Genomic DNA, 27855 nt, shown 5'->3' with positions numbered 1-27855 from the left:
TCTAATTTTAAGTCTAATTTTAAGTACTCTATTCTATAGAGTGTATGCTAAAAGATTTGTCAAGGTATGTTTTAAAAATATCCCTTTTTTATGAGGTCTGGTGTATTTTCACAGGTAGAAAATATATGCAGTGCAAGAGCCACATTCCTGGTTCATAAAAGTGATATTCAGCTGACGTACAGAAAATATTTCTCTGTAATGGTAGAGAAAGTGCAGAGCAATAAGATTCTCCTCCTATATCAAACATTCCTTGTAGAGAAATGTCTGTGCAGTTGGTTTCTTGATTGAAAGTTCTGGCCTCAAGAAACCCCAAAACATCATCAACCAAGTTTTTTCACTCTAGTATAAAATATGACATAATACATGTTTTTTAATATATTCAGCATACATAAAAGCTGTGAGGAAGCTATTCTCAGTAACAGATCACATTAAGTTTGCTGAAAATTACATTGTTTAGTAATTTTGTGAATCAAGGCACAACTATTATTTTTTTAAATTGTGGGATTGGTAACTTCTGGAAAAGATAAAAAAATGTTCTGACCTCGAATAGTCCTGGGAATATGTTGTGTTTATGAAAACATGTCATTTATTTCTGAAAGTATAGTAATTTTCTTGCATTTAGTGCAGGAACTAGAAGCAATTGTTACTTTTATTTAAATTAATTGCTATTTTTTCTTAATGCTAAAATATTGAAATGGTAAAATACTCTGGTTCCCTACCCCAATAAGACACAAATGTAAACTCAAAGCTGTACAGTTCCACAAGAATATTGATTACTCTAGCATAACAATGCGATGTAGAGAAACACAGGCTTGGTATGACAGCAGAAGCCTTGAAATTTGGTGACCCCAGATACAGAGCAGAGGAGTACAGGTAGGATGATAAGAAATGGGATGCATGTTGATACTGGGGACCTCCCAGCTATAACAACTACCCAAGTCCATGAAAGAAATACAGACTTGGAGCTGTTAAAAAAATAGTTCCAGAGGTACCAAAGAGAACAAAATAAATTTTTTATTTTAAATTTTTTTTAAAAAATATTTTATTATTAAAAACAAAACACATCAAGTGCACCATAAATAGTAAATTAGTATGCAATGTGAATTTGCAAATCCAAAAAGAAACTGCAAGGTGTAAGAGCATGCTGCCAAACATATTAAAGTCATCATAAGCAGCCTGCACATTAAGGTAGGAGCCATCAGCTTACTACCACCAGCATCCCCAGAAAAGGACTGGAGAAGCTGTCAATTTACTGTACCCTCCACCTGCTGAGGCAAACTGAAGCTGTACTTCCAACCCCACTCACAATAGTGTTGAACTTGCAGTGTGGGGCAGGGAATCACAGAATAACAGAACTGTAGGAGTTGGAAGGGACCTCGAGAGACCATCGGGTCCAACCCCCCTGCCAAAGCAGCTCCCTAGGACATATCACACATGTAGGTGTCCAGATGGGTCTCGAATATCTCCAGAGAAGGAGACTCCACCACCCCCCTGGGCAGCCTGTCCCAGGGCTCTGTCACCCTCACTGTGAAAAAGTTCTTCCGCATGTTGGTGCGGAACTTCCCGTGCTCCAACTTGCAGCCATTGCCCCTTGTCCTGTCCCCACAGACCATTGAAAAGAGGCTGGCTATTTCCCCTTGTGTCCAACATTTGAGATATTTTTTTAGCATCAATAAGATCCCCTTTTAGCCTTCTTTTCTCAAGGCTGAACAGCCACAGTTCTTTCAGCCTTTCCTCGTAGGGGAGATGCTCCAGTCCTTTAATCATCTTCACAACCCTCCACTGGACTCTTTCCATGAGATCCCTGTCTGTCTTTTTTGTACCAGGGAGCCCAGAACTGGACACAATACTCCAGGTGGGGCCTGACCAGGGCAGAGTAGAGGGGGAAGATCACCTCCTTTGACCTGCTGGTCACACTCCTTTTGATGCACCCCAGGATCCCATTAGCAGTGTGCCCTTAGCCACCAGGGACCACAGATGGCTCATGGCCAACCTGTCATCCACCAGGATCCCCAGGTCCTTCTCCATAGAGCTCCTGTCCAACAGGTCATCCCCCAGCCTGTACTGATTCCAGTGGTTATTCCTTCCCAGGTGCAAGACTCTACACTTGCTTTTATTAAACATAATTTGGTTTCTCCCTGCCCAGCTCTCCAGCCTGTCCAGGTCTCTCTGGATGGCAGCACAGTGTTCCTGCGTGTCAGCCACTCCTCCCAGCTTTGTATCATCGGTGTACTTGCTGAGGGAGGATGCTATTCCCTCATCAAGGTTGTTGATGAAGATATTAAACAGGACCAGAACCAACACCAACAAATGCCTTGCTGAAGTCAAGGTAGATGAGTCCCAAGGGAGAGTCTTTGGACTGAAGACTGAAGCAAAGAGAGCATTTAGCATCTCAAGGAAGGGCAGGCTTTACTAGGTTCAGATGATTCATTTAACTGACACTAAATGAAAGGGAAAATACTGTGAAATGTGGATGTAACAAATTTATTATGATTAAGAATTTTTAGGAATAGTGATATTGTTCATTATCTTCTATATTAAGTCTCGTTCTAGTCTCTGTAATAACTAGATCAATAATAATAGCTGTTATTTTATTGAACTGCTAAGATTTCAATTATATCAAGTTCATGCCTTTATATATGAGGTATATTTCTTTTGCACCTGTAAGAATATTTTGAGTGCAACAAAAGCACACTTCATAATGTTTCAATGTTTCCCTTGTCATGCCAGTTACTTCTGATCTTCATGCTCTGGTGAGAGTGTTCCCCATGGAAAAATCCTGGTTTAAGTCTTAAACCCATTGTTTTCCCTAAAATGTTCATCGCTTATCTCATACTGTATGACTAATTGTACAGAGGGATAACCAGCTGTACAGAGCAGTTTTCCTTGGGACAACAAGGCACCATTATAGATTGTCTTCCTGGTAATTATCTCTACTTTTAGCAAGACAAAATGTGGATGAACTGTTTAAATTGAAAAAGATTTCTAGATAACATGTGGTTCCTATGAGCTTAATTTATCTAATAAGCCAGAAAATTAAAATAAAGTGTGCCAGATCCATGTACTGTAGTACTGGAAATGCACAAGACTCCCTTCCAGTGGTGTTCCTTCACATAAAACTATGCATTAGAGGATCTTTTAGGTGTCCATTTCTTGGTGTTCCTCTCCATCTGATGAAAAAAAGACACTCCTTCGGTACCTTTATTAGAGCCTTCATTTAGCAGTCCAACTGTGAACAACAAGTAAGCCACTGAATAGAGAAGGATACATCAGAGATGCAAAAATTGTCAGGTAAAGTGGAGCTTTAAATCCAATCATGGCATTAAAGCTGCTGTGTTGCAGTGTTGAATTCTTTTTCAAAAATTTAGAAACAGAGGTTCACTCATGCCCAATAAATTAGCCATTTACTCTAGACAACTCTTCATTTAATCTCACATTTATTGCTCCCTCTTCTTCACAAATTGATGTGCCTTGAGTAGATCAGGTGGCTGAGGAAGCCAGCTGCAGTATGCTCTACACTCTGATTTACTTAAATTAATAATCTGAACATAGCAAGACTGCTCAGGCATTCTTGCATGAAGCAGTGCAGAGAAAGAAAATTTCTCAGACTGGAGAAGGTCATACAGAGCACTCTGCAGGGTCTGTAAATAAGCTCACTATTCACTGCTTTCTGTTGTGGCTTTTATAGTTGTGAAGATTTGTTTTAGAAAGCTTCTTTATTTGGCATTTAATTTACAGTCTCTGCTGTGTTTACAGCCATAGCCATCTGTAGCTGTGATTCCTCCTTCTATTTATGTTAAATCATTTCTCACCAATTTAATTATATTTACTCGTGTTAAATATAACAGCTAATTGTACTCTTCCTAAATAAATTTTAAATTATAAAAGTTTTCCAGTCTACAAAACCATCAGTGAAGACTTAGAAGTCATCAGCTCTCGTCTTTGAGAGTTGTCTGGAAGTGGCTTGAGAACAACTGCAAAGACTTCAAAGTCAACCAAAACGTCACTGAAACTAGTCAAAGTGACAGCTTCATGTTTACTGGTATCTTCTTAACTGCAGCAATGGTCATTTTCCTATGTCATTATGGAGTGTGCTTTTCTTTAGTGAAAACTTTTTTCCAAGCTTTTATTCAGGGATGAAAAATTCTTCAGAAAACTCTGCAGAGAGCTTATTCAATTGCTTCATTGTGCTCACTGGTATAACCTGTCTTCATAATGTCCTGTACTTCAAACTCACCATTTCTTACCCATATAGGTGTGGAAAAAAAGTAGTTTTCTCTGTTGCTATGAAGGACAATGCTAAAAGAAGAGCAACTCACTAAGATACAGGTTCAAAAACAAGATCTCTTCTAGGCTAAACAACTCCAGCTCTTCAGCATTTTCTCATACACAGACATTCCTCTTCTTGCTAGACTCCTTAGGTGGTTGTCACACATCTTTTCTGAAGCATGATACCCAAGAAAACTGCAGAACTGTAATCCAACTGTGTTTTGTCATTGTGCTTTCTACAGAATCTTGCTCTTGTCCTTGTTGATTCACGGTACATTTTTTTCCAGACAGTTTATCTAGCATGACAATGCAAGTCCTTCCTGGCAACATGATCTCCATTTGGGAGGTTAAGAATTTTTGTTGAGGTTGGCAATCTTTGGTTTTAGGCCTATCTAAATCTTTGGTTTTGAATTTTTAGATTTATTTTTAGACATATCCCGAGAAGAGACTCACCAAAAAATCATTATGAATACATTAAATCTGTAATATGTACTAACACAAATTTATCTGGAAACCTGTAAGATTTCAAGGGATGTCTTCCCGTCCATGGGAAAGAGTGGGTCAGTGTGTGGGTGTCTGCCATATAATTCATTAAATATGATGTTACTATTGATGCTGATATTAGACAGATACCTTGTACCCCACTGTGCTGGGTTCGGCTAGGATAGAGTTAATTTTCACCAGAAATTGGGATGGGACACAGTCAGGACAGGTGACCCAAACTAGCCAAAGATGGTATGCCATACCACAAGATACCATGTTAAGTAGAAAAGGGGGCTAGTTGGAGAGGGGATGCATGGCTCCTGGGATGTTCTTGAGTGTGCACTTAGTATATGCACCAGTTTTGTATACACTGTTCTTCTAGTTTCCCCCTCCCAGAAAACTGTCCTTACCCCACACTATGGTTTCCCTTTTTCTGTACACTCTCCTCAGTGAGAGGGGCAGGGTGAGCAAACAGTGAGTGGTGCTCAGCTGTGGCTGAGGCTAAACCACAACATGCAAATTGCTCTGATTTCTCCATTTTTTGGAGGGGAACATGAGACTGTCTTCTCTTGTAATGTATGTTGAAATCAACTGTCAGAGTTATGGAAAAATAAATTACTGTAGTTGCATATTAGTATGAATGATATAGTCATTTTAGTCTGATGAATCACTTTTAATAGTTCCCATTTTTACTGTTTAGCCATTTCCAAGTCCAAATAAAAGACTCGGATCAACAAAGCATGACAACTCTCAATACCTTCCCAACACTGTGCTGTCTGATCTGTATTGCATCCCATTTTGGTCTGGTGAAGTAGGACACCAGTCTCAATCTGGGTACTCTGCAATCCATTTTCATGTTCCTTAGTGATTCAACCTCTGACAACCACATAGAAATAAAGCAATATGGAGGACTTTGTGTAATGAATGAGGACAATAGGATTTTTTTTTTTCTCTGCACTGACACTAGAATGAATTTGCTGGCATAGAATGGAAAAAAAGAATTTGAATAATAAAGCTGATTGTGCTGTATTTTGTAATTTGAAAAATTTACAATGATTAATGATACAGGAATAAACGCAATTTCTGAGAAAGTATTTAGTCCTTCAGTTATTTTTGGGTTTTGTTTGAAACCTTGAACTCTCACAGCAACACGTACATTGTGTGTTGTAAATGAAATATCCCTGCAATAATATCACCTCAGCCTTATGCATGCTTGTCTTTAAATATTTTCCATGTTCCTTGCTCACACTATAGCCACAAAATGCACGTTCAGGAGTCTGATGGAAGAAGATGTATAATATCATGGAGTGTTTGATTTCTGCATCTTCACTGTTGAGGAGAGGGAAATCTTTGATAACCCTTAAATTTAAACTAACCAGAAAGGCACACATTTTTTCTAGATGAAATTCAGCATAGTAGACGGAGCTCTAGAAGTTTCCAATAAGCAAACCAATTTCCTTTCCAAATCAGCTAGAAAATATTGAGGGACACTTACAAAACTAAAGAGCAGATGAGCTTTTGACCTGTTTGTCAGCAACACAACCTGATCAAGCTGTGCTCTTAGAAAGCCATCTATTGATCTTATTGTATTGAACATAAGCAGAGGGAGTGATGACAGCTCTTTATTCCTAATATATCTATCATTTTTTTCCCTACAGTGGTATGTTAGGCCTACTAACCATTTTGCTACCTGGGAGTCCAAGTTGGTGCTTCAGAAGATCAAAGAATAACAGAATCATAGAATGGTTAGGGTTGGAAGGGACTTTAAGGATCATTAAGTTTCAACGCGCCCCCTGGCCCAGGCCAGGGACACCTCTCAGTAGACCAGGCTGCTGAAGGCTCCATCCAGCCTGGCCTTGAACACTTCCAGGGAGGGGGCAGCCACCTGTTCCAGCGCATCACCATCCTTGTAGTGAAGAATTTCTTTCTACTATCCAGTCTAAATCTACTCCCTTCCATTTTACAAACATTACCCCTCATCCTATCACTACATGCCCTTCTAAAATATCCCTACACAGCTTTCTTGTAGGCTACCTTCAGGTACTGGAAGGCCACTATAAGACCTCCCTGGAGCCTGCTCTTCCCCAGGCTGAACAACCCCGACTCTCTCAGCCTGTCTTCATAGGAGAGGTTCTTCAGCCCTCATCTTCATGGCCCTCCTCTGGACTTGTTACAACATTTCCATGTCCTACTTATGTTGAGGACTCCAGAACTGGACACAGTAATCCAGATGGAGTCTCACGAGAGTGCAGTACAGGGGCAGAATCCCCTCCCTTGACCTGCTGCCCATGCTCCTTTTGATGCAGCCCAGGACACGATTGTCCTTCTGTGCTGCAAGTGTGCATTGGCTGCTCACTGTTGGCTTAAGCTGCTCACTCACCAGCACCCCTAAGTCCTTCTCTATAGGATTGCTCTCTAGCACATCGTCTCCCAGCCTGTAGTGATGAAGAGGATTGTGCCAACCTACATGCTGGTCCTTGTACTTGACTTCGTTGAACCTCATGAGTTTCACCTGAGCCCACTTTCCCAGGTTCTCCAGGTCCCTCTGGATGACATATCATTATTCCAGCATGTCAACTGCACCACTCAGCTTGGTGTCATCAATTGCCCTAGCGTGGGTCACTTCTATGGGGTGCAATCCTAAAATCATAGAATATCTCTCAGTCTCTCAAGCCCAGACTGCACCACCCTGGTCCCTCATGGAGTCACAAGCCCCCCACCACCAGCAAACCTGCTCTGGCATGGGTGTCAATCTCTTTCTCTGTCTTTCTCTCTCCATGGCCTCCAAGTGCTGGCTGTAGTGGAATCTTTCCCTCCAGCACCTGGAGCACCTCCTCCCCCTCTTCTTCACTGACTTTGGTGTCTGCAGTTTCTTACATCTTCTCACTCCCTTCTCTGGTTGCAAAAAGTGGCTGACTGATTTTTTTTTCTCTTAAATGTGATTCACAGAGGGTCTATGACTGTTGCTGATTGGCTTGGCCTTGGGCTGCAGTGAGTCTGATCTTGAGTGGGGTGGTGTTTACTCTATAAATAAATATACCTTGCTGACTTTCAAGATAAGTGATCAGCTTCAACATCTGATTGACAAACTGCTTGACACTGTTGTATACAGTGGTGATCTGTAGTCAACTCTCCAATCTACATCAATTTCTGGAGATGCTACTCTTCCTATGAAGTAAATTATAGTGCATCTCTGATCCTAAACTGGTCAATTCAGGCAGGCGGGAGAGCTGCCTAGGACAACGGAGTGGCCTATGGAAACAGTTGTGCAGAACTGCATAGGATCTGAAATTATCAGTCAGTAGTGTTTAGGAAGGCCTTTATTTTGGAATTTTTTTTTTTTTGATTTTTTTTTTGGCTCTTGAGGCAAATGTCTTAATTTTTTGATATGTTATCTAGCCCATAAACATAACTTTTGAGCTACAAAAAAGCTAGAGTGCCTAATATGAATCTTGTTTTTCCGAAGTTCGTGCAGAGCAGAGCATCACAGTAGCAATTAAAAGCCCCGACCGTGTTTCCAAACAACAGTACTCTATTCCAGATGAAAGCATACTTCATAAAATAAATAGCAAAGTCTTTACCAAACTCAGACTACAGAACATTTAGGTGTTAGCAATCAGATGCTTTTTCTTTTTTTTTTTAATTGAGACAAGCTAAAAACATGCCTTATAGAGAGGATTAACAGAAGGATTCTTAACTGTGAAAATCAAATTTAGCTTTCCATCAGTGACCTAAATTAATATCTCATAATTGAAATAGTTTCTCAAAAAAAGGAGAGATCACATTGTTTGACTTTGATTTGCTTGTGTCTCTAAGGTCCCTGATCTAGTTTAGGTTACTAGAGAAATTAATTCGGCAATCTTGGCATGCTCCCCAGTGGACAATAAAACTCCTGTACTATTTAGCAAATACCCAGTTCAAAAGAAGGCATGTATAAATGCTTTTAGAAGCTGAATCACCTCTCAAATTTCCCAGGAGACTTACTTCCTAGAACTACCAGTCAGACCAGTTTTAAGGTTAAATTTCGTTTCACCCCTTCACAATCTGACAATTTTGAATAATCAAAGTTGAAAATAATTTTATGTCATATTTGATTTGGACTAAGAACTCATTAAAATTACATTTTTGCATTCTGGGAGAGCAAGACATTTTCTATTGAGCTTCAAAAGATGCTATACAGATTTCTCAAAGGAGAGTTTTTGTACAGTCCCTGAACAGTGTGCCTTAACTTCGTAGGGTCAAAATAATTTATACTGGATATCCTTGTATGGACCGTGGGAAATGTATTAGCAAAAATTTATGAGCCTTTTAAAACTAGGACACACTGTAAATCTCACAAAGGAAAGGCAATATTAATTTGGTGTCTGGATCAGGGAAGTCTGAAATTTCTGTATTGCATCTGAATTTATTTAAACCTCTTTGAGGTTTATCTGTCATAAACTATCACAAGGCATGACAGAACAATTGCAGTATGCTGAAGGGAACATGTTCCAGCCTGGCATATGGCAAATATAAGAATGCTGTCTTTTTTCAGAAAGTACTCTATTTATTGCATTCTCAAAGAAGGAAGGACCCTGAAAATGCCTCTGGGTTTTCTTCCATTAAGTTTTCTTAAATTTTCTCAAATGTAGGATGGCTGCACTAAATTCTGTCATCGATATCATTGATAAAGATGTTAAAGAGCACCATTCCCAAGACAGACCCCTGGGGGACACCACTTGTCACCAGCCTCCACCTGGACATAGACCCATTGACCACCAATCTTTGTCCGTGTTCTTTCAACCAATTTCTTATCCACTGGATGGTTCACCCTTGAAATTCACATATCTCCAATTTAGAGATAAGGATGTGGTGGGGCTCTGTGTCAAAGGCCTTGCACAAGTCCAGGTAGATGACATTGGACACCTTCCCTTTATCCACTGATGCTGTCACTCCATTACAGAAGTCACCAGATCGGTGAGGCACGACCTTCCCTTGGTGAAGCCGTGCTGGCTGTCCCGGATCACATGCTCTTCCCTCGTGATCCAACATGTCATCCAGGAGGATCTGTTCCATGATCTTCCCAGGCACAGAGGTGAGGCTCACTGGCCTGTAGTTCCCTGGGTCCTCATTGCCTCCTTTCTTATAAATGGGAGTGATGTGACCCTTTTTCCAGTCCCCAGGGACTTCATTTGACAGCCACAACTTTTCAAATATGATGGAGAGCAGCTCGGCAACCACATCAGCAGCTCCTTCAGGACCCTGGGATGCATGTCATCCAGCTCCACAGACTTGTAGACATTCAGTCTCATGAGGCAGCCTCAGACTTGCTCTGCCCTTACAGTGGGGGGAGGGGGGAGGAGCAATTTACTCCTCCAGTTCCCAATCTAGACGTTCAGGGATGCAAGGTTCAAGGACTTGAGACTTACGAGAATCCTGGCTGCCAGAGAAGACTGAGGCAAAGAACTCACTCAGTACCTCAGCCTTCTCCACATCAGTTGCAGCCACTTCTCATTCACCAAAAGGGGTACACTCTCTTTGACTTGTCTCTTCTGTCCAGTATACCTCTAAAATTCCTTCTTGTTTTTATCTATTTCTGGGGTTTTATCCCTTTGTACGACATATGCACAAAATCACTTTATCACTCCCCTTTTCAGCTGGACAGGGGAGAAAATATATATTGAGAGGCTTAGGAGCTCAAATAATGACAAGCAGAGATCTTTCAGCAATTCATGGGTTAAACAGACTCAACATGAAATAAAAGAAAAAGCAAACTAGGAGGTTTTTATCAGTTCTTCATGAGTAGTTTTCCTTCTTAGCGGGGGAATGGATTCCTCACACCCTTCACTTTCTCCAGCATGGGGTCCCACCCATGGGAGACAGTCCTCCACAAACTTCTCCAACATGAGTCCTTTCCCATAGGGCTTCAGCTTTTCACCAACTTCCCCAGTATAGGTTCCTTCTATGGGGTGCAGTCCCTCACGACCCTCAGGCCCAGTCTTCTTCCCCACAGAATCACAGGTCCCCCCAGAAAACCTATACTGGTGTGGGCCCCTCTCTCCATGGGCTGCAGGTCCTGCCAGGAGCTTGCTCCAATGTAGGTCACAGCATCTTCTATATGTCTCCACCAGCTCCAGCATGCGGTCTCTCAATGGGCTGCAGGTGCAATCTCTGCTCCCTGTTGTCTTGCATGGGCTGCAGGGGAACAACCTGCTCCACAGGCTGCAGGGGAATCTCTCCTCCAGAACGTGGACCACCACATTCCTGCCCCACTTCTTCATTGACTTCAGTGTCTGCAAGGTTTTTAAAATCCTTTCTCTTCCTTCTCTGGCAGCAAAAAGAGTCTGCTTGCAAGTTTTCTTCCTCTTAAATATGTCATTACAGAGGTGCTACCACTGTTGCTGATTGGTTTGGCCTTGGTCACTGATGGGTCTATCCATCTGGTGTTGGCTCTGTCGAGCCTAAAGGAGGTTTCTAGCAGCATCATTTCTCCCCCACCCCGCAAACCCTGCCACACAAACCCTGAACAGCATGAAAGGCAAAGCACTGAAGCGTTTTCCAAAGAAAATCAGTGACTAAACCCTCAAGTAATGGGTTGTAAACTAGATACATGAGAAGGGGTTGTACAGGACAGGCAAAGAGTGTAGTTAGGACACTCAATTTTATGAAAGCAAGCTTTCCAGGGAGTTAATCAGTAGGACCCCTTGAGAAACAGTCCTTAGGGATGAGGGAGCAGAACAGAGCTGGTAGATATTTAAGGATGCTTTCCATAGAGCACAAGAGCACTCAATTCCCAGATGTAGGAAATCAGGCAGCGAAGAGAAGAGACCAATGTGGTTGAGTCGAGACCTGTTGGTCAAACTAAAGAGAAAGAGGCAACTGCACAAGCAGTGCAAGCAGGGACAGGTAACCTGGGAAGAATATAGGGATTCTGCCTAGTTGCACAGAGATGGGGTCAGGAAGGCCAAGGCAGAGCAGGAGCTGAACTTGGCAAGGGATGCAAAGAATAACAAGAAGTTCTTCTATAGGTATGTCAACCAAAAGAGGAAGGTGAAAGAAAATGTACCCAACATGATGAATGAAAATGGTGACCTTGTCTCAACAGATGAGAAGAAGGCTGATGTACTCAACAACTTCTTTGTCTCAGTCTTCACTAGCAGCAGCTCTCCTCACCTCTCCTCAGTCAATGGACAGTAAGATGTGGCATGAAGGGGGTAAAGCCCCTCCCACTGTAGTGGACAGTCATGTTTGTGACCCCCTGAAGAACACGAATATATATAAGCACACAGGACCTGATAAGATGGATCCCAGAGTCCTCAGGGAATTGGCTAATGTGGTTGACAAGCCACTCTCCATCATACATGAAAAGTCAGGGGAAGTCCCTGGTGACTGGAAGAAGGGCAACATTGTGCCTGTTTTTTAAAAGGATAAAAAAATGACCTGGGGAACTACCACCCTGTCAGCCTCACCTCTGTGCCTGGGAAGATGTTGCAATTTTGTGAGGCTGTGCTGCTGAAACAGTTTCTGTAAGCAGCAGTTACAATTTTCTGCCAGCCTAAATTATAAACAACGAGCAATTCAAGGCCAAAGTTGCGGCCCAAGAGACAGTCACAGCGCCTCTGAGAATCACATATAGGAGAAAACAACCCAGAAGAAGCTGCATTTTGCCACCAGAGAAGGGAGTGAGAAGATATTACGAGCTGTGCAGACACCAAGGCCGGGGAAGGAGGGGGAGGAGGCGGCTGAGGTGCCGGAGAGAAAGATGCTCCTGCAGCCCGTGGAGAAACCCATGGAAAAGGCCAAGACCCCACCTGCAGCCCGTGGAGGGGCTCCATGCTGGATGGAGCAGGTGGAGATGTACAGAAGACGCTGTGACCCTACATTGGAACAAACCCCTGCCAGCACTCGCAGCCACGAGGAGAAACAGAGACACAGAGATGAGCGAGAAAGAGTTTTGCATTGGAACAGGTTTTCTGGGGGAGGCTTGGAACCCCGTGGAGGACTGGGACTGAGAGACACTGTGATTTATTACTGCCTGCCATAGCAGTGATGCATGGTGGGGCAGCTGATGGAAGAGATAAAGCCCTGTGGGAGAAGACTTACATTGGAGAAGTTCATGGAGGACTGTCTCCTGTGGGTGGGACCCCACAGTGCAGCAGGGGAGGGTGTGGAATGAATGCTCTCCCCCACGGGCTGACAAGGAAACCAACTTGCAAGGGACTGACCGAAGCCCCCATCTCCCAGTCCCTGCCCCCCCCCCGTGTTGCGATCCGGGGGAAGAAGGGAGTGAAATCATGGCTAGAGTGAAGTCTGCTAAGAAGGGAGCTGGGGGAGAGATTAAAGGTGTTTTAAGATCTGGAAAAGGAAAACAGCTCATGAAGAAGTAACCGAGAACCCCAATTTTTCCCAGTCCCTGCCCCCCTGTACTGAGAGCGGGGGAAGAAGGGAGCAAGATCATGGCTAAAGGGAAGTCTGCTTAGAATGGAGAGGTAGGTGAAGGTTCTACCAAGAACCCCATTTTCCCCATTCCCTGCCCCGCCCTGTGCTGTGAATGGGGTGGAAGAAGGTAGCAAAATTCTGACTGAAGTCTGCTAAGAAGGGAGTGGTGGGGGGAAAGTGTTTTAAGATCTGTGTTTGTTTTAAGATTTGGTCATGCTTTTGACTCCGGTTTCACTGTTCTTTGTAGTGTAGTGTAATAAATTAGATAGTTCTCTTTCTTCACTCTGTGTTGAGTCTGTTTTGCCCATGTCATTGTTGACAGAATGATCTCTCCTTGTCCTTATTTTGACTCCTGAGCCTCTTAATATATATTTTCTCCCCTGTCCAACTAAGAAGGGGAGTAATAGACTGACTTTGGTGGGCATCTGGCCTTCAGACAGGGCTTAACCACCATAAAAGATCATGAAACAGATCCTCCTGGAAGCTATGCTAAGGCACACGGAAGACAGGAAGGTGATTCAACACCATCAGCATGACTTTACCAAGGGCAAATCCTGCCTAACCAACCTAGTGGCTTTCTATGATGGGGTGACTTCATCACTGGACACAGGAAAAGCAATGGATGTAATCTATCTGGGCTTCTGTAAAGCCTTTAACAGAGTCCCCCATGATATCCTTCTCTCTAAACTAGAGAGATAGGGATTTGAGGCGTGGACTGTTCCCTGGATAAGGAATTGTTTGGCTCGTTGCATCCAGAGAGTAGTCATTCAATAGCTTGATGTGAAGATGGAGATCTGTGACAAGTAGCATCCCGCAGGGGTCTGTACTGGGGCCAATAATATTTAATATTTTCATCAATGACATTGATGGTGAAGTTGAGTGCACCCTCAGCAAGTCTGCAGATGACACCAAGCTGAGTGGTGCAGTTGACATGCTGGAAGAATGGTATGTCATACAGAGGGACCTGGAGAAGCTGGGAAAGTGGGCTTGGGTGAAACTCATGAGGTTCAGCGAAGTCAAGTGCAAGGACCAGCATGTGGGTTGGCACGATCCTCCTCATCACTACAGGCTGGGCGATGATGTGCTAGAGAGCAATCCTGTAGAGAAGGACTTAGGGGTGCTGGTGAATGAGCAGCTTGAGCCAGCAGTGAGCCGCCAATGCACACTTGCAGCACAGAAGGCCAACCGTGTCCTGGGCTGCATCAAAAGGAGCATGGGCAGCAGGTCAAGGGAGGGGATTCTGCCCCTGTACTCCAGTCTTGTGAGACTCCATCTGGATTACTGTGTCCAGTTCTGGAGTCCTCAACATAAGTAGGACATGGAAATATTGAAACAGGTCCAGAGGAGGGCCATGAAGATGAGGGCTGAAGAACCTCTCCTATGAAGACAGGCTGAAAGAGTTGGGGTTGTTCAGCCTGGGGAAGAGAAGGCTCCAGGGAGGTCTTATAGTGGCCTTCCAGTACCTGAAGGTAGCCTACAAGAAAGCTGTGTAGGGATATTTTAGAAGGGCATGTAGTGATAGGATGAGGGGTAATGTTTGTAAAATGGAAGGGAGTAGATTTAGACTGGATAGTAGAAAGAAATTCTTCACTACAAGGATGGTGATGCACTGGAACAGGTTGCCCCTGGAAGTGGTGGCTGCCCCCTCCCTGGAAGTGTTCAAGGCCAGGCTGGATGGAGCCTTCAGCAGCCTGGTCTACTGAGAGGTGTCCCTGTCCATGGCAGGGGCTTGGAACTAGATGATCTTTAAGTTTCCTTCCGGCCCTAACCATTCTATGATTCTGTAATTTACAGAATTGGTTCATCAGTATAAAAAGGCATCATGTCTATCCACAGAGCTTTCAACATAGGAGACACTGTAAGCTAATTTTTATGTAGTTACAGAAATTAGTGGGAAAATTGCAACAATTTTTCTTTTTTTTTTTAGTATTAAGCAGAATTGAACTGAATAAATGTAATAATTTTAACGTTAAAATTTGTTCTATTTACACAGCCTGTTCAGGTAACAAGTAATATAAATGCCAAAAGGTATAAAATCAGACAATGTAGTGGAAATTACATCCTCAATACTAGACCATTTTATTAGTGTAATTGTTGCCAGTAAAGTGAATAGAGATTTCCTTAACTAGCAAGAGACTATTTGCGGAATATTTAGATCGTTCATCCAAATGCCTAATCTTCCAGGCCTAACTTAGAAAAGCATTTGTGAAATGAGTAGTAGGGAAGATGGCCACATATTTGAAATGAAGCAAGTGTTTTGCTGTAGTCACACGCAAAGTGCATAGAATGGAGTTTGGAAGTTGCTGTTGAGGAGTAGATAAGAGCAGTTTAGGATCCCTATCTACGTCACAATTCTAGTGCTAGATACTTTAAACTCCATTGAATAGTGTCTTTACAAATCCTGCCTGATTAATTATCATTTGAAAACCGCTCATGCATCACAATTTTCTGACTCTACAGGACCATAGCTTAATCATGTTAGCAAATCTCTTTGATTTCCCTTTCATAGAGGGTACAATCTTGCATAATAGGACGTGTAAATCAGCTTAGATTGCTGCATTGATTTAGCTGTTGTCACATTATCCTTACTTTAGATGTAGTTTTAAAATTTTATCTGCTTGTCCTTGTGGAAGTGTGCATTGGTTTCTCCTGTTATTTCCTAAATTACATTAGAGGGCATGAAGATTCCAATGACTAAATTGTTAAAAAATCCACCACTAGGAATACAGAGAGGAATAAATACCTGCACTGGTGAAGCATGTTTTGAAAAATGTTTCATCTTTACAAAAGTCTTGTGTATGTGTGTAAACAATTATCTAATACATATATGAACTCATATTTTGTTGATAACAGGAATGCATACTACATGTTTAATCCCCAGGGACACAATGTGTGGGCAGTTTATTAATTAAAACTGCTGCTTGGCATCTAATTAACTAAATGGTCAAAAGGAGTAATAATGCATATTTCATAGACAATGTTTAAATTAGAGGCCACTCTTGTGCATTGAGACAGGATTCACATTGTGCTTGTAGATTAGTCTGATTCTTTTCTCCTTCTTAAAGAGAAATACGTTGTGCCAATCTTTTTTTCTGAACTGCAGTATTTTTCCTAAGGATGCAGGCCAGTATTTTATGCAATGTTTTATCTTTCCTCAGGGAACAGGGTGATTCTACAGATTACTTTCTCTAGGGCTAAAATCAGATAATTTTATGCAGGATGTAAACATCTCTTTGAGAACATGCATGTAAGGGATGCATATGAGTCATATAACTTTTCCTTAGTTGAAACTTCTAATGTTAAGATAATTCAGAAGGCTTCATGTGAAGAATGTATCCTGTAGCAATCACAGAAAAAGCAGAAAGAAATATCTTCTTTTCAAGTAACTATTCACATAGATGGAAAATAAAGATCCATATTTAATAAAACTTACAATCGTAGAATAGTTTGAGTTGGAAGAGACCTTTAGAGGTCATCTTGGGCCCACCCTCCTACCATGGGCAGGAACACCCTCCACTAGATCACCTTGCCCAAAGCCCCATCCAACGTAGCTTTGAACATTTCCAGTGATGGGATACCCACAGCTTCTCTGGGCAACTTGTTCCAGTGTCTCATCATCCTCACATTGAATTTTTTTTTCCTTTTATCTAATCTACATCTACCCTCTTTTAGTTTAAAACCATTGCCCCTTGTCCTATCACATCCCTAATCGCGCCTGATTAAGCATCCTTCTCCAGCTTTCTTGTAGGCCCCTTTTAGGTAATATAAGGCTGCAATAAGGTCTTCCCAGAGCCTTCTCCAGGCTGAAGAAGCACAACTCTCTCAGCCTGTCCTCATAGTAGAGGTGATCCATCCTTCTGACCGTCTTCATGACCCTCCTCCGGACTTGCCCCAGAAGCTCAGTATTTTTCTTGCACTGTGGACCCCAGAGCTGAATGCAGTACTCCAGGTGGGATGTCATGAGAAATGAGTAAGACTAGAGGGGTAGAATTCCCTGTCTCGACCTGCTCATCAAGCTGATTTTGGTGCAGCCCAGGATAGGGTCAGCTTACTGGGTTGCAAGCTCACAATGCCTGCTCACATTGACCTTCTCATCTACAAGATCTCAATTTTTTCTTCTCCAGTCTACTCTGAATCCATTCTTTGCCCAGCCTGTAGTTGTGCTTGGCATTGCACTGAACCATAAGCAGGACCTTGCACTTGGCCTTGTTGAACTTCATGTGGTTTACATGGGCCCACCTCTCAAGCCCATCAAGGTTCCTCTGGATTGCATCCCTTCCCTCCAGCATGTTGACTGCACCACACAGCTTAGTGTCATCAGCAAACTTGCTGAGGGTGCACTTGATCCCATTGTCCATGTCTCCAACAAAGATGTTAAATAGTGCCACTCCCAGTACTGACTCCTAAGAAATGCCACTCATCACTGGTCTCAACTTGGTCATTGAGCCGTTGACCACAACTCTTTGAGTGTGACCATCCAACTAATTCCTTATCCACTAAAAAATCTATCCATCAAATCCATATCTCTTCAATTTAGAGACAAGGATGACATATAGGACACTGTCAAATGCTTTGTGCAAGTCCAAATAGATGATGTCTGTCACTCTTCCCTTATCTACAAATGCTGTAACCCCCATCATACAGTGCCATCAAATTTGTCATACATGATTTACCCGTATTGAAGCCATGCTCTCTGTCACCAATCACCTCCGTACTTTCTAGTTGACTGACCATAGTCCCTAGGAGTATCTGCTCCATGAACTTTCCAGGCACAGAGTGGAGACTGACTGGTCTATAGCTCCCTGGGTTTTCCTTATTTTCCTTTTTAAAAATGTGAATTATGTTTCCCCTTTTCCAGTCAGTGGGAACTTCACTGGACTGACATGGCTTCTCAAATATGACAGAGAGTGGCTTAGCCACTTCATGTTCCAGTTCCCTCAGGACCTGCAGATGCATCTTGTCAGGTACCATGAAGATGTGATGTGCACTTTCAGGTTCCTTAGTGTTCTTGAACCTGATTTTCTCTCACAGTTGACAGTTCTTTATTCTCCCAGTTTGTTTTCTCTGGCCTGGGCAGTGTGACTAGAGCCCTTGCTGGTGAAGACTGATGCAAAAAAATTAATTGAGCACCTCAACATTCTCCATATCCTGGGTAATCAAGTCTCCTGTTTCATTTCAGAGTGGGGCCACATTTTCCCTTGTCTTTGTTTTATCACTGACATACTCACAGAAACTTTTCTTATTGTTCTTGACATCCCTGGCCAGATGTAATTCTATCGGGGCTTTAATCTGATCCCTATCACTTTGAACAGTTTCTCTGTATTCCTCCCAGGCTACCTGCCTTTCAACCTCTATAGGTTTTCTTTTTGCATTTGAACTTGTCCAGGAGCTCCTTGTTCACTTGTGCAGGCCTTCAGGCATTTTTGCTGACTTTCTTTTTATTGGGCTGCATGACTTGGAGGAGGTGATCCATGAGTACTAGCCAGCTATTTTCAGTCCCTCTTTCCTCCATGACTTTGTCCTGTGGTTCTCTACAAGAAGAGGCCAAAGTATGCTTTCCTGAAGTCCTGGGTGATGAGCTTGCTCTGCACTCTCCTCGCTACCCTGAGGATCTTGAACTCCATTTCATAAAGGAGTACAACTTGTTAATGTTGGTGACAAATAAGGAAATACAAGTACCCATGTAATCTTGAAATCCATGTTTTTCATTGTGGTTTTGTGGGTTTTGTTTTGTTTTGGGTTTTTTGGTGGTTTTGTGGGCTTTTCTTTTTTTTTTTCCCTTTTTTTTCCCTGTTATGTGTGTTATTACAGCAGTTTTCCAGCTTCCCTACTGTCCTGGTTTTGCCTAAGATAGAGTAAAGTTTTTTTCTAGTAGTCAGAGTAGTGCTGTATTTTAGAGTCAGCATAACGTTGATAACATACTGATGCTTTTAGATGTTGATAAGGTAGTTGTAGTGCCTGCACTAAGTCAAGGACTTTTCAGCTTCCCACACCCTGTCAGGTGCACAAGAAGCTGGGAGAGCACAGCCAGGACAGCTGACCCAGAGTGGCCAAAGGGATATTCCCTACCATAGGGAATTGCGTATAACCAGGAAAGAGCTGGCAGGTGTGATCATTAATCTGAAACAGACTGTACATTAGTTTTTATTTTTTTTTCCTTCTGCATGTTGTGAGTAATTGCATTTCTACATCAGTAGTTTGTTGGTTTTTTTTTTTTAATTGTTGCTGTTGTTATTGTTGTTATTATGATGGTCATCATCTTCCTTTGTTATCCTATTAACCGATCTTTATATCAACCCAGGAGGTTTATTTTCAATTCTCCTCATCATCCCCTTAGGGGTGATGTGTGATCCAGAAGCCCATCTAACTACTGTGGTTAAACCATGACACCTACTCAATCTAGCCTTCAAATTCCATATTGATTAACTAGTACACTCCGGAGTGTGGTCGAGGTATTGTTTTATAGTATTATTTTAAAGATTGTGACTGTTTCACACCTTTCTCTTTTAACACCGATATTTATAGACAAGCTAAAACAAAATCTCTGTGACTCTGGAGAACTACATCAGAATCAAACAATGCCACATCAGATTTAATGATAACCCAAAAGAAGAGGCCCTTTCGGAACTCTGGCTTTACACTGTGCCATGACTTCTCAACCCTCATTATACTTTCATAGATTTTAGAAAATCTTTTTTTTTTTTAATTTTTCTTATACAAGCAAAGGAAACAGCATAATCTCCTCATCTCCATTACGTTGTTCTTCTTATCACCTTCTCAAGTAAATATTTTTTCTATTTATGTAATATAAAATTATTTAATGACATAGAAACTGAAGATAAGAAATTATTTGTAAGCATGCATTTTGAGATTATTTTTATCCCATTGAAAACTCATTAATAATCTCACCACTACTGTCTTACATCAGATTCCTAATTACACAGAATTACATTACTATCACATAACTTAATTCAAAAAATGTAAATCGAAGTGGATGTTTAAGGTCAGCCTTCAGTCTTGTAGCCACTTATCCACCTTGATGACCCTTCTGTACTTCGGAAGTATGCTCTGTTTCCACAGATGAAATGGAAAAGTCAGTGGACTGTTATTTCCAATAACTTTTATTTCCAGTTTACACAAAGATTAATACTGTTTATACTCTGTAGGTATAATAAGATTTTATGCCTCATAGATCCAGCTGTTCTCTGTAGACACTTCCCCACCACCATCACCACCTCCTGCTACACCAGAACCAGAAGCTTCCATGAAGTTAAAAGTATTGCAGCACCTTTCAGAGACTTGTCCTGTCTGCCTAATAAGGGGTAGGCACATTGGTGACAGAAGGTTGTAGCCCTCTTTTCCCTGACATTCAGTGTTTGCCCCCTTTCTAAGCATCTTGAGGAGAAGCTTAGGTAAAGCAAGACCTGTAATGCAATATGTTCTTCCTTCATGTGGGCTCCACCTGAAACCATTAAGGCCTTGTGATATACATATAAGACAGAATACTTTTGTCCACATGAACTTCCATATCAAACATTCCTGGTACAGAAATGTCTGTGCAGTTGGTTTCTTGATTGAAAATTCTGGGCTCAAAAAACCCCAAAATATCACCAACCAACATAGAGCATATGTTAAAACATTAATACCTTGTATAGTTAAAATATTTATACTGTTGTTTTTTGAAAAATTTCTCTTTTTCCCCAGGTCACTTTGTAGGTCAAATTTGTACTGAGGGCTGTGGTTAATCAAGCTAAGATCTCCAGAACACAATGACAATTTAATTCTGCCAATAATAATTACTCAGATGCTTTATGCACCACACACCAATTAAAAAAAAAAATCCATTGGCCTACACAAAAAGTAAAATTGCTAAAATTTGTTTGGAAGTTTCATATATGCAGGGATTATGATAGATTATTCAAAGGAAGAATTTCCAGGGAGCTCTTCAGGTGAAACAGAGTAGCTGGAGCTGCTGAAGTTGCCTCAGTTGGCAAAGCTTTTGTAAAAGCCACTATGCTTGCAGAAAATTTTTCTGAGACTCCCATAAATTCTATTATGTTGAGGGGGCTCATTTATCCTGACACCAATATTCATCCCTGCTATGAAACTTCAATAATTTAAGGTATTTCAATGGCCAAGGTTAACAAAAGGTAAGACATATTTAATTTTACTCTAACAACACAACACATTTTTTGAAGGTTTTGTATGTATAGTATGGGAAGTTCTTCAGAGGTTAATTTTTTATTCAGGAATTTGTTCAAGACCCATATAAAATTAGTTCAGTTGTGCAAGTATTAATCACAACAAGAAGCAGATACTAATTGAGAAGGATTACTTGAATCCCATGAGAACACTCAAGTTTTGTGGGTAAATATGTAAAACTAGCAGCTTGCTGAATTTTATTTATAGCCCATTTAACTTCTGTGACTACTGATTAAATGGGCCTTTTTTTGTATGTATTAGAAGTGAGTGATTGTGGCCATGTTGAGAATTTGCAGGGACTTTGTGATAAGGGTTAAGCTGAACTAATCAGAATTTTAATAACATTAACATATATGTGCTTGGGTCTATTAAAAATATTCTGTACAGTATTAATCATGTCTCTTTTGTACTTATTTAGTTTTAGAAAATATTTCCATTCTTTTAAATTGCAAAACTATTTCAAAATAAAAGACATTGTTCTGAAATCGTCAGCAGAAAGGGGAGCTTTGTTTGGTTCATGACCTGCAGAACAGACCAAGTATTATTGAAGGTAGAATGAAATCAAACCTACTGACATATATGAATTTTTCACCCAAGAATATTTCCAATGCTTGATCTGATTTCTTAGATAGCTTGTGAGATCTTCTTAAACGCATAAAAATTTGCATCCCTGCAATTTTTGTGACATATAGTTTTTATGTTTGTCTCCTGCAGACAAGGCATATCATAAGAATAAACACATCTTTCTGGTAAAGTAGTGCCGCGACGGAGAGACGGGACACAGCTTGATGGAAGCAAAAGTCGATGTATTGTATAAAATCATTCCTTTCAATGTGCTCAGAAGACGGTGCGCTTTAAACAGATTGGTCCTTTGGTACATACACTGCTCCTGGCCTGCATCTGATTGGTCAGCAGTCTACCTGTCACTCCAGCTTCTTTATCTTATGCTAATACAACTTCTAAAACTCGCTAGAGAGCAGGCATACATTATTTAAAGCAAAAGCTTCTTCTGGACCCTGGATCAGCAGGGAACATGGAACTTTGTTTATTACAATATTGCCACATGCCATGGTTTATGGCCTAGAGGCTCTGTTGCATTATCCATTAACCTAGCAGTGTCTGAGGCTTTGTTTTTCGAGCCCAGTGCCACAAAATAGGTCCTCCAGGTTTTGTCTGTGGTTTTTAAATAGTCCCAAGGAATATCTAGAACTGTGCTTATACAGACAATAGTCCTATCAGGGCTGTGGAAATGGCGCATAGGATCTCTTTTTCAATCTGTTTCTGAATCATATTGTGTCACTTTAAAAAACACAGTTTTGCTTTGTTGAATTTGAAAATGTGCAGAGTCTAGGAGAGTGGTCTCCCCATTTATTTATTTTTTTGTACATACATCCCTATGAGCACCCCCAACATATGTGTATTTATTTATGTACTACTATATCAATATATCAGGTGCATTTTGGAACATAAGCAAAAATATAAATTTTAAAGGATGAGATAAATATTAATAAAGCACAGGCCTTTTTGGGTTTTTTGGTTGTTTTTTTAAAAAAAAAACCCTACAAGTATTTTCTTTCCACACCTCAATGAATTGTCTTGCACCCTCCCTGGTTTGTGTGCAGTCCACTTCAGAGACAATAGATCTAGGATATGAAAGAGAGCCAAGACACAATTTAAACTGGGGTCTCAGAGTAAAAAGTTTGTGACCTTTTGTGTTCCAAATTTTTCCAGCCCCACTAAAGACTGTTATGGCTTCTTTTTGCTAATGTTGTTGTACAGACAGAGTTTTAAAGTGTTTTAGTGTGGCACTGGACTCTGTTAAATATGTAGCACTCCATCTGTAAAATAAGACTATGCATGTGAGGACTTACTGTGGAGTTGCTACAGAATTTTAAATTCAGAATCTCAGCAATTTCCCAGCAGTCTCCCCTTACGAAAACTATCATTTTCCTCTAATGGGAGCTCCTAATTCTCTTATGCTTCTGAGAAAACGTCAGCTGTATTTGATGTAATACAGTCATTTGTTCCTGATGTTTTCCATTTATTTCCTCAATGCACCATAAAAACTATAATACTGAAAAGAGCATTAGAAACAATAACTTGGGCTCTGGACATTGTATAGTTGATAGATATAATAAGTGACACAAACTCAAGTTCTGATATGGTCTTGGCCTGGGTTGTTACAGAATTTCATACAGTGGTTTTATAACAAAATAAACAGTCACTACCATCTCCTCTAAAGGAGCTGCTCTTTTAGAGAATGAAAAGAAAATTCTTCTAAACACAAGGACAAGAAGAAAATGGTATTATCTTTCAGCATCTAGAATGAACATAGCATGCATAATTAATTTATATATTGTGTTCAGACGACTATAGTTACTATAGTAACAAAACATCTTTAAATATTATATGTGCTTCAATGATACGAAATAATGCTGAGTAGATGTATATAGATGTAGCTAAGAGACAATTAATTAATATAGATTTAATATATGAAGAATTTGCGTGTTTGGAGAATAGACAACATTTGCATGGTTTGAGAATAGAAAGTATTTGTGTGGTTTGGATTTTAGTAGAATATGGCTGTAGCCATTTGAGCTGCTTTGTGAGACTGGCTACAAACCATAACCATAACAGTGGAACAGCCTTGAAGATAAAGAAGTGAAGATAGGGGAGTCATAAATAAGGAGACCAATGACCAATTAAGAGACAGAGTATTTTTTATTTTTAGCTAAAAAGGATTGCTAACTAGTTTATGCAGGAATGTGTTTTTGAACACAGGAATGTGTTTTGGAAACTATGGAGAAAACTGTACAGAGCATGTTCTGAGAGAGAGGAAGACGTTCAGCCTTCATCTCTGAAGACCTCCAGAAGATCCCCTGAGTATCACTGAGTGTTCTCTACCTGTAAAGAGTTAATGTAAATTGCCTCCTGGAAATAATTTGCATAATCCCGCCTTTTCTTAGAAATGATAATGAATATGTATAGTTAATCTGTATAAATATGAAAAATTTAGCTTTAAATGGCATGCACATATGGAGGAGTGATTTCTTGGGGATCCAGCACTGCAATAAAGAATACCTGCTTTAATAGTCACCAAGGCTATTGAGTTTTGGTTCCAGCTTTTCAAGGCTTCAGTTTGGCCCCCCAGATGGGACCCTCTCTGCTCGGCTGCAGAATCTGGTAAGGAACAGGAGTCCCTAGGCACATCCTGGGATTTCCCAGAGGGACTCCTTGCCCTGCTCAGCTCACTGTGGGAGCAGACAAGGACCATCTTCTGATTATTAAGGTATTCTTTTAAACCTATTTGAGCTCTTGGTTTAGGTGGATGCCCAGTTGTGTCTGGTATACTTGGATATCTTGGTATTTGGTTTTTGGAGACTGGTCATTTGGGGATACTGGAAGTCATCGGGAGACGACTGTAAGTCCCATGCAAATATGGTTTATTATTATTAATTATGGATTATGACTTATTATTATTATAAAGTCTTATACCAGCTTACCAGTGCCTGATTGTATACACTGGGTTAGTGCATAGAAATGCTGTTAATGATTGGAATCTTGATAATTATATCAAGTATTGTTCTGGTTTGAATTTATCATATAAAGAACTTGTGGAGCTGTGACTGAGAAATTGAAGTAAGCACAAAGCGAGTGTGGAGTCCTGCTGTGAACTTCTGTAACAGCATACTACTGTGTAGTTCAGTGGGAGAACTCCTGCTTGTCACACAGGAGACCAGTGGGAGTCGCTGCTCTGGTGGCACTGATTTATTGGTATTGACTTTGGATATTGTTATAAGGAACTGAGTTTTGAAAATTGATTTAGATTTGTTTGTGTGAGTGAAATGAGTTAACTCTGGTGTGAGTGGTGAGTGACTGAGTCACAGTGTATCTGCATGAGAGAAAAACTACCCACTAGAAATTTATGGTTTGTTGGTTTGTTTTTTTATATTTGGTGTAATCAGTGTGGAACTGAGCACGTATTAGAGAAACAATATTGTTCTCATTAGTATTGTTGGATAGAGATAGACAGGAGTTGAGTTATAAACAAAAACAGGAATCAAGAGGTAAAACTAATTAACAATGGGAGGGAAACAAAGTAATGAAATCCCTCTGGGTTGTGTGATCTTGCATTGGGAAGATAACGGAGGAGAACCTGGTGAAAGTGTGAGTCAAAAGAATTTGATGAAGCATTGCAACTAATGCTTTTTTTTTTTTTAAGAGAAAAGGGAAATGCGATGAAATTGGCTGTGCTGATAAGTTTTTCACCCTCTGAGATGATCTGGAATGGCAGAAGGAGTGTGGGTTTACAATACCACAGGATCCCTTAGCATTGGGTTTAGAAAAAAGATAAAAACTGAGAGAAAGAGAAACAACTGAAGAGATGCTGCTCTGCTTGTAAAACAGGAGAGCGTGATACACAGAAAGGGGCTTCTAGAAGAAAAGGGGGGATGAAATGCCAGAACTAGTTGAGTTAGGATCCCCTCCCTTTTTTGGTGAGAGGGAAAATGAAATCAGATGAAGAAACATCTCACCACCCCAGCTTTAGTTCTGTTGGAAGTCAAACCAGAAGTAAAACTGATAAAGGCCCACAATTATTAACACCTTTATGAGAAACTGTGGGACCGGCAGAGGAAACACTTAACAACCCCTTTATGATCAGTGATATGGAGAATCGGAAGGAAACAGCTAAAGAATATAGGGATGACCCCTCTAAGCTGGCAAAAAGGTTTGAATTGATTGTTAGGAATTTGGATCCAGACTGGAAGGATATCATTTTAATGTGAAGTGAAAGCATAGAGACTGAAAAGTAGTTAATATTGCAAGCTACCTGGACTAATGTGCAGGCACAGGTAAATGGGAACTTTAAATAATATGGATTGTTAGTGGAATGTGAACCTCCTAGACTGTTTCCCCTCTGCTGTATTATACTTCCAGCAGACATCTGGTAAGTTGAAGTCTCCCACAAGACAAGGGATAACAATCATGAGATTTCTCCCAGTAGTTTGTAAAATAACTCATCAGCCTTTTCACCTGGCTGGGTGGTCTATAGCAGACTCCCACCATGATATCTGCCTTATTGCGTGCTCTTCCCACCACATTTCTGTGATGGCAATTATGTCACAGTCTTCTTGCCTTACAATAACTTCTAATTCCTCTTGTTTGTTGTCCATGCTGTGTGCATTGGTGTAGATGCACTTCAGTTGGGCTATTGATCCTGTTACACTCCTAAGGGGAATAGACTTAGAAAATTTAGCAAGCAGTCATCTAGGAATTAACTCATCAGTGATATTTACATCTTTTCTGCCACTTGAAGTACTATTGCCCCACTTCCTCTAAGGTGGGAGACCAAAGGTCACTGCCAGCTTAGCATCCTTCAGACACTAGAGTGTCAGTCCCAGGTTCTTTTCTGTCAAGCCTAGTTTTGTCCCTTTTCCCCTCCACATCTAGTTTAAAGTTCTATTAATGAGCCCTGCTAGATTCCTGGAGAGTGTCCTTTTGATACCTGAGGACAAGTGTACCTCATCCTTGGATAGCAGGCCTGGTGATATGTAGGCCAACCTATGGTCAAAGAATCCAAAATTTTGCTCCTCACGCCAGGTTCTTCTTGTTCCTTCCGTCATCATTTCCTGTAGTTGGAATGACACAGGAGAATGCTATCTGTGCCCTGATCCCTTTACAATTCATCCCAAGGCCCTGAAATCCCTTTTAATTGCCCCTAGTTTTCTTGTATGGATTTCATTGCAGCCTACTTGGAAAATTAAAAGAGGATAATAAGCTGTGGGCCTGACCAGGATTGGAAGTTTTCTTGATACATCTCTAACAGAGGCCCCCAGGTCGTCAGCAGACTTCCCTGTGTAGTGGGTCCAGTCTGCAGATTGGGCCTTCTGTTCCCTTCAGAAGTGAGTCCCCTATGACAATGACCTGTCTTTTCTTCTTAAAAGAGGCTGTTTTGATAGTTGGCTTAGGGTGTCTTAACCTAGGGAACATTTCTAGGCTGTGAGATACACTATTCTCATTGAGGTTTGGTTCCATTTGTAGCCCTTCATATTTATTGTGCAAGGGAACATAGGAGGTTGAGGTGTACACAGGAGTGACATTCCTGCTGCACCAGGTAGGAAGCTGCTGCCATTCCCCTCCATTATTTAAATACCTCTCCTCAGCTAAACAGAAAGAAGATGGGGAGTCCTCAATCATGGTACCCATGTCTGCCTGAGGAGTCTGTGAGAGGGAGCATAAGATGTTATTCCAGTGATCAATCTCCCTCTCATAGTCTCTGATGGTCCTCAGCCTGCACACTTCCTTCTTGAATTCTGACACCAAATGGAGGTGTTTCTCCACCCTAGCACAACTCCCGTGAGTGAATTTCCCAATGAAGGCCGGTATCAGTGTCAGAGGGAGACACACCCTGCAGCCCAGCATTTGGGTGGCCACATGTACCCACTCGGGCTCTGTCTGAGTTAAGTTAAAATTAAGGCTGCA

The sequence above is a fragment of the Gallinula chloropus genome (assembly GCF_964237585.1).
Source record: "Gallinula chloropus genome assembly, chromosome: 2".
Classification (NCBI taxonomy): domain Eukaryota; kingdom Metazoa; phylum Chordata; class Aves; order Gruiformes; family Rallidae; genus Gallinula; species Gallinula chloropus.
The sequence above is the reverse complement of the archived record's forward strand: the minus strand, read 5'-3'. Positions refer to the sequence as shown.